General features: G+C 40.3%; 1 non-coding gene across 1 annotated transcript; it reads left to right on the forward strand.

Annotated features, from left to right (window-relative positions):
- Positions 1-5,249: 5,249 nt before the first annotated feature.
- On the forward strand, positions 5,250-5,321 carry trnaq-uug (transfer RNA glutamine (anticodon UUG)). Its single transcript has one exon. It is a non-coding gene; the product is annotated as a tRNA-Gln (tRNA).
- The last annotated feature ends 2,156 nt before the right edge of the window (positions 5,322-7,477 follow it).

A 7,477-nucleotide genomic window follows, 5' to 3' on the forward strand; every position in this document is an offset into this window, starting at 1 on the left:
AAGCTTCCTTTACATTAGGCTTCTCACTAATAGGTAACAGTTACTGCAGGTCTACCCTGTCAGTGAGTTGCTCATTTGCAGAGGAGCTAGACTTAGTGCAGGCTGTGTTGCTGCCTGCTACAGGGAGGCATTGAAGTCGGTGTGCAGTAAGTGATTGTCACAGTTGTTTTTTTGTGATCACAAGACCCTGTTGGACATTGGTAATTTAGAAGGCTGCAAGTCTGGTTCATTGGTTCATTGGAAGACTGATGGTGTGGGAGCTGCGTGGCCTCAGTTGTAGCAAGGACTAGGCCTCATGCTGAGATGTCGCCAATTTTCTGGTGTCAGTGCTGCCCTCCAGTGTTCATTCGGTAGAAGACAAGCTGGATTGTGTTTGCAGACTACTACAGGCTTGCTCCTGCCGACAACATCCATGGACTCAGGGAGTTGGGCTATATTACATTTTTTTGTGTGACTGTATATTTACTGCTACCTTATATGTGTTATATGTGTACTGTGCTCTGTATGACTGTTGGTACTGTTTTGCACCTTGGCCCCAGAGAAACACTGATTCGCTTGGCTGTATTCATGGGTATTCTTGTATGGTTGAATGACAATTAAACTTGAACTTATACTTGTACAAAAGTTTTTTGGCAATTGATATAGGGATTTTAGTGATCATTCCTGACTTCCTCAGAAGTCCTGATGAAGGGCCTTAGCTCAAAACGTCAACTGTTTATTGCCCTCCATAGATGTTGCCTGACTTTCTGAGTTCCTCCAGCATTTTGTGTGTGTTACTCAAGATTTCCAGTTCCTGCAGAATCTCTTGTGTTTATCCTCAAAACCTGGAACTTATGATCATTGCTAGACCAAGGGATGACCAGAGAATTTGTATCTTCATCTGGAACCAACACATGCTTCCATACATTTAGGGTGTAAATTTACTGCTTCCAGCTGATATATTATTAATTAATCCAAGTTCCAATAATCAGAATAGTTTTCTATTTTAATATTTGGAACTCCATGTGAAATGTAAAGCCTCCTTAGTTCTAGAGAACTTTAAAGATAATTTTCATCTTGGGATTGATGAATCTTGAGTATCTAACATTAAGAATTTGTTTAATGATTTGCTGTTCAGTTGCTCATGAAAAAGAGGTTAAGTTTTTTCCTAATAGAAATTATTCAAACTTTAAAATTGTCTTCAAAATTACTTTTATCAGGGAATTTGAAATCTGGGAGATAGTTATTGCCTTTATATCGGTGCACAAAAGGTCTTGAAACTCCTTTGTACAATTCTAAGGGAAGTGATGCTGTGCTTTTGAAAACTAGCTTTAAGTGGTTTTTAAGCATCTCATCCAGTCGGAAAACTTGACTGGTGACTATTATCATGATTTTTGTTTGGATTTAGCACCTTTATGGCGAGTATCCCCCCCCAACCCCCACCACTGATAAAAGTGATAGTACCAAGCCCAGATTAATAATTTCACTGGTTTGAACAATGAAACAATTCATTTTCAAGTCAAGTCAAGTCAAGTCACTTTTTATTGTTATTTCGACCATAACTGCTGGTACAGTACACAGTAAAAACGAGACAAAGTTTTTCAGGACCATGGTGCTACATGAAACAATACAAAAACTACACTGAACTACGTAAAACAACACAAAAACTACACTAGACTACAGACCTACCCAGGACTGCATAAAGTGTACAAAACAGTGCAGGCATTACAATAAATCCCTTATTACAATAAAAGGAGCATTCGTAACAAGGTGGATGAATTGAAAGTGCAGATTGTTATTAATGATTATGATATAGTTGGGATCACAGAGACGTGGCTCCAGGGTGACCAAGGATGGGAGCTCAACGTTCAGGGATATTCAATATTCAGGAGGGATAGACATGAAAGAAAAGGAGGTGGGGTGGCGTTGCTGGTTAAAAAAGAGATTAACGCAATAGAAAGGAAGGACATAAGCCAGGAAGATGTGGAATCTATATGGGTAGAGCTGCGTAACACTAAGGGGCAGAAGACGCTGGTGGGAGTTGTGTACAGGCCACCTAACAGTAGTAGTGAGGTCGGAGATGGTATTAAACAGGAAATTAGAAATGTGTGCAATAAAGGAACAGCAGTTATAATGGGTGACTTCAATCTACATGTAGACTGGGTGAACCAAATTGGTAAAGGTGCTGAGGAAGAGGATTTCTTGGAATGTATGCGGGATGGTTTTTTGAACCAACATGTCGAGGAACCGACTAGAGAGCAGGCTATTCTGGACTGGGTTTTGAGCAATGAGGAAGGGTTAATTAGCGATCTTGTCGTGAGAGGCCCCTTGGGTAAGAGTGACCATAATATGGTGGAATTCTTCATTAACATGGAGAGTGACGTAGTTAATTCAGAAACAAAGGTTCTGAACTTAAAGAGGGGTAACTTTGAAGGTATGAGACGTGAATTAGCTAAGTTAGACTGGTAAATGACACTTAAAGGATTGATGGCGGATATGCAATGGCAAGCATTTAAAGATTGCATGGATGAACTACAACAATTGTTCATCCCAGTTTGGCAAAAGGATAAATCAAGGAAGGTAGTGCACCCGTGGCTGACAAGGGAAATTAGGGATAGTATCAATTCCAAAGAAGAAGCATACAAATTAGCCAGAAAAAGTGGCTCACCTGAGGACTGGGAGAAATTCAGAGTTCAGCAGAGGAGGACAAAGGGCTTAATTAGGAAAGGGAAAAAAGATTATGAGAGAAAACTGGCAGGGAACATAAAAACTAACTGTAAAAGCTTTTATAGATATGTAAAAAGGAAAAGACTGGTAAAGACAAATGTAGGTCCCCTGCAGACAGAAACAGGTGAATTGATTATGGGGAGCAAGGACATGGCAGACCAATTGAATAATTACTTTGGTTCTGTCTTCACTAAGGAGGACATAAATAATCTTCCAGAAATAGTAGGGGACAGAGGGTCCAGTGAGATGGAGGAACTGAGTGAAATACATGTTAGTAGGGAAGTGGTGTTAGGTAAATTGAAGGGATTGAAGGCAGATAAATCCCCAGGGCCAGATGGTCTGCATCCTAGAGTGCTTAAGGAAGTAGCCCAAGAAATAGTGGATGCATTAGTGATAATTTTTCAAAACTCGTTAGATTCTGGACTAGTTCCTGAGGATTGGAGGGTGGCTAATGTAACCCCACTTTTTAAAAAAGGAGGGAGAGAGAAACCAGGGAATTATAGACCGGTTAGCCTAACGTCGGTGGTGGGGAAACTGCTGGAGTCAGTTACCAAAGATGTGATAACAGCACATTTGGAAAGCGGTGAAATCATCAGACAAAGTCAGCATGGATTTGTGAAAGGAAAATCATATCTGACGAATCTCATAGAATTTTTTGAGGATGTAACTAGTAGAGTGGATAGGGGAGAACCAGTGGATGTGGTATATTTGGATTTTCAAAAGGCTTTTGACAAGGTCCCACACAGGAGATTAGTGTGCAAACTTAAAGCACGTGGTATTGGGGGTAAGGTATTGATGTGGATAGAGAATTGGTTAGCAGACAGGAAGCAAAGAGTGGGAATAAACGGGACCTTTTCAGAATGGCAGGTGGTGACTAGTGGGGTACCGCAAGGCTCAGTGCTGGGACCCCAGTTGTTTACAATATATATTAATGACTTGGATGAGGAAATTAAATGCAGCATCTCCAAGTTTGCGGACGACACGAAGCTGGGCGGCAGTGTTAGCTGTGAGGAGGATGCTAAGAGGATGCAGGGTGACTTGGATTGGTTGGGTGAGTGGGCAAATTCATGGCAGATGCAATTTAATGTGGATAAATGTGAAGTTATCCACTTTGGTGGCAAAAATAGGAAAACAGATTATTATCTGAATGGTGGCCGATTAGGAAAAGGGGAGGTGCAACGAGACCTGGGTGTCATTATACACCAGTCATTGAAAGTGGGCATGCAGGTACAGCAGGCGGTGAAAAAGGCGAATGGTATGCTGGCATTTATAGCGAGAGGATTCGAGTACAGGAGCAGGGAGGTACTACTGCAGTTGTACAAGGCCTTGGTGAGACCACACCTGGAGTATTGTGTGCAGTTTTGGTCCCCTAATCTGAGGAAAGACATCCTTGCCATAGAGGGAGTACAAAGAAGGTTCACCAGATTGATTCCTGGGATGGCAGGACTTTCATATGAAGAAAGACTGGATGAACTGGGCTTGTACTCGTTGGAATTTAGAAGATTGAGGGGGGATCTGATTGAAACGTATAAAATCCTAAAGGTATTGGACAGGCTAGATGCAGGAAGATTGTTCCCGATGTTGGGGAAGTCCAGAACGAGGGGTCACAGTTTGAGGATAAAGGCGAAGCCTTTTAGGACTGAGATTAGGAAAAACTTCTTCACACAGAGAGTGGTGAATCTGTGGAATTCTCTGCCACAGGAACCAGTTGAGGCCAGTTCATTGGCTATATTTAAGAGGGAGTTAGATATGGCCCTTGTGGCTAGGGGGATCAGAGGGTATGGAGAGAAGGCTGGTGCAGGGATCTGATTTGGATGATCAGCCATGATCATAATAAATGGCGGTGCAGGCTCGAAGGGCCGAATGGCCTACTCCTGCACCTATTTTCTATGTTTTCTATAAATAATAAACAAGACAATAGGTACAGTAGAGGGCAGTAGGTTGGTGTCAGTCCAGGTTCTGGGTATTGAGGAGTCTGATGGCTTGGGGGAAGAAACTGTTACATAGTCTGGTCGTGAGAGCCCGAATGCTTCGGTGCCTTTTGCCAGATGCAGAAGGGAGAAGAGTTTGTTTGAGGGGTTCACAGAACAAGCAGCATTTACTTACCCCACTTCCATGGAATCCGTGCTATTTAAGGAGCCAAATTCCACCTGTATTCCTCACCATCACTGAGAAATCTGACTTCCTACATGTTCTTTAATAAAATCAGGGACATGTTCACTCTAAATTTTTGATCTCAGGATCAGCCAAATTTGTTGTAATTATCGGTGCCATATTTACTGTTTTCTACTTATTGCTGCACTGGGGAGATCACAGACTCCATTCAAAGTTCGAAGTAAATTTATTATCAAAGTACATATACATTACTATATACAACCCTGAGATTCATTTTCTCGCGGGCAATCACAGTAAATACAAGAAACACAATAGAATCAATGAAAGACTGCAACCAACAGGACGGACAAACAACCAATGTGCAAAAACAACAAACTGTGCAAAAACAAAAAGAAGGAGAAAAAAAAATCGATAATAATAAGCAGTTTGGTCCCATGGTGTAATGGTTAGCACTCTGGACTTTGAATCCAGCGATCCGAGTTCAAATCTTGGTGGGACCTCACTATGTTTTGATAACATTGGAGATTGGGAAGTTGATTGTAAATTCCAATGCCTCTTTCAATGTCCAGTCACATAAATGGATTCAAGGGACACAAATACCACATATTATATGCAGAAATTGGATAATAAATACAATACAAAGTAAAAGATCAGGAATTCAAGATGATAAATGTAGAAAATGCTGAGAAAAACCAGAAACAATCCAACACATTATAGGATCCTGTAGCAGTTTAACACAATCTGATTGCTTACACAGGCACAATCAAGTGGAAAACATCATTCATCAAAATCTTGCTTTAAAGTTCAAACTCATAAATGAAATCACACCTTGCTATAAATACAGACCTGATCCAATTTTATATTCAGAATACCACCAATTATATTGTGACTGATCAGTTATTACAGATAGGACAATCCATAATAACCGTCCAGATATAATACATGATAAATAAACAAGAACAACTTATTTAATAGATATAGTCATTCCAAACACATATAACTTACAAAAATCAATAAGTGAAAAACACTTGAAATATGCTGAATTAAAAGAGGACATTGAAAGACCCTGGAACATGAACAGGGTATACATTGTCCCAGTAGTAATATCAACAACTGGTATCATTCCAAAGTCACTACAACAATAGCATTAAACAATTAGGGCTACACACTAATATCTATGTAAATTTTCAGAAAGCTGTTATACTATATACCACTAGAATAGTTTGAAAGTTCCTAACAATTGAGAAATGAGTGTGCTTGTCTATGCCCACACCTCAGGTTTCACCAGCTTGAGCCAAGAAAAAATAAATTGCAATAATAATTTTAAAAGCAATATATATCAAGAATATGAGATGAAGAATCCTTAAAAATGAGTCTATTAGTTGTGGGAACAGTTCAGTAATGAGGTGAGTGAAATTGAGTGACGATAATCCCTTTTGGTTCAAGAACCTGATAGTTGTGGGGTAATAACTGTTCCTGAACCTGGTGGTGTGAGTCCTGAGGCTCCTGTACCTTCCTCCTGATGGCAGCAATGAGGAGACAGCATGGCCCTGACAGTGAGGGTCCCTGATGATGGATGCTGCTTTCCAGCGACAGCACTCCTTGTAGCCTTGATGGACTGGGCCATATCCACTACTTTTTGTAGGCTTTTCCATATAGGGGCATTGGTGTTTCCATTCTCAAGAACAGAAGACTCCATCTACTTGTCCTTCAGCCCAAAAGAAGTGACAGCCAGCAGAAAATGTACTTGTGTTGCAGAATCTGCCATAATCATTTAACATCTGTACAGATGTAGGATTATTCCTTGTGGAGAATTCCCTGGCCATCTCCTATGAGGAGCTGCTGGTTGTAATACTGAGGGTCTCCATAGTTTTCTTGTACAAAGCACATACTTTCTTTGTCAGGCTACCCAGGTCCTTTTAGCACACTGTTTAAACCCTGCTATCACCTCTTCCTCATTGAATGTCAACTCGTTGAAAAGCAACACCCCCGAGCAGCTGGAAGAATGCTGCTTGTACTTTGTTACATCACTTTACGATCTGCCTGCTAGGTCAAATGCCTACACTTCTGAGAACTTGTTATTGACCAATGGAAAACGTCATGCTGAAATTGACACGGTGTGGTGTTCCACAGGGAACCCAACAACCCTGATATGTGAACTGTAAAACCGAAGATCTTGAAGTTTATGGGACTTAAGTACATAAGTCATAGCAAGGCAATTTCTATGCTGGTTTTCTTAGACTAGGGGAAGAATAGATAGAAAATCAAAAAGGATTAAATTAATGAAAATATAACCAGGGTATTTTTTTTGCTCAAACTGGGGGATGTTAATGCTCAGGAATAAAATACTTTTCCTTTTAGATATTCCTATTCATTTCCAGTTTAAATGGGACTTAAAGCTATTCCTGTGAAATGTACCTGAAACCCATTCCATTCTTTTATTGATATAATTGACTTAATTGATATCAATAAAGAGATTGACATCTAATCCAGCTCCCAATTCTTGCTTAGAAATTGGTCCATGTATTTTTTTCAGCTGCACACAATCCAAATTTAATTTTTAGCTGGAGTAAATTGTGTTGGCCATCATTTCTAGATGGTGATGTCAAAATCACAAAATTGGATTAAGCAGTTCCGGCCATGATCCATGCTAAAG

This window comes from Mobula hypostoma, chromosome X1 (genome assembly GCF_963921235.1).
Source record: "Mobula hypostoma chromosome X1, sMobHyp1.1, whole genome shotgun sequence".
Classification (NCBI taxonomy): domain Eukaryota; kingdom Metazoa; phylum Chordata; class Chondrichthyes; order Myliobatiformes; family Myliobatidae; genus Mobula; species Mobula hypostoma.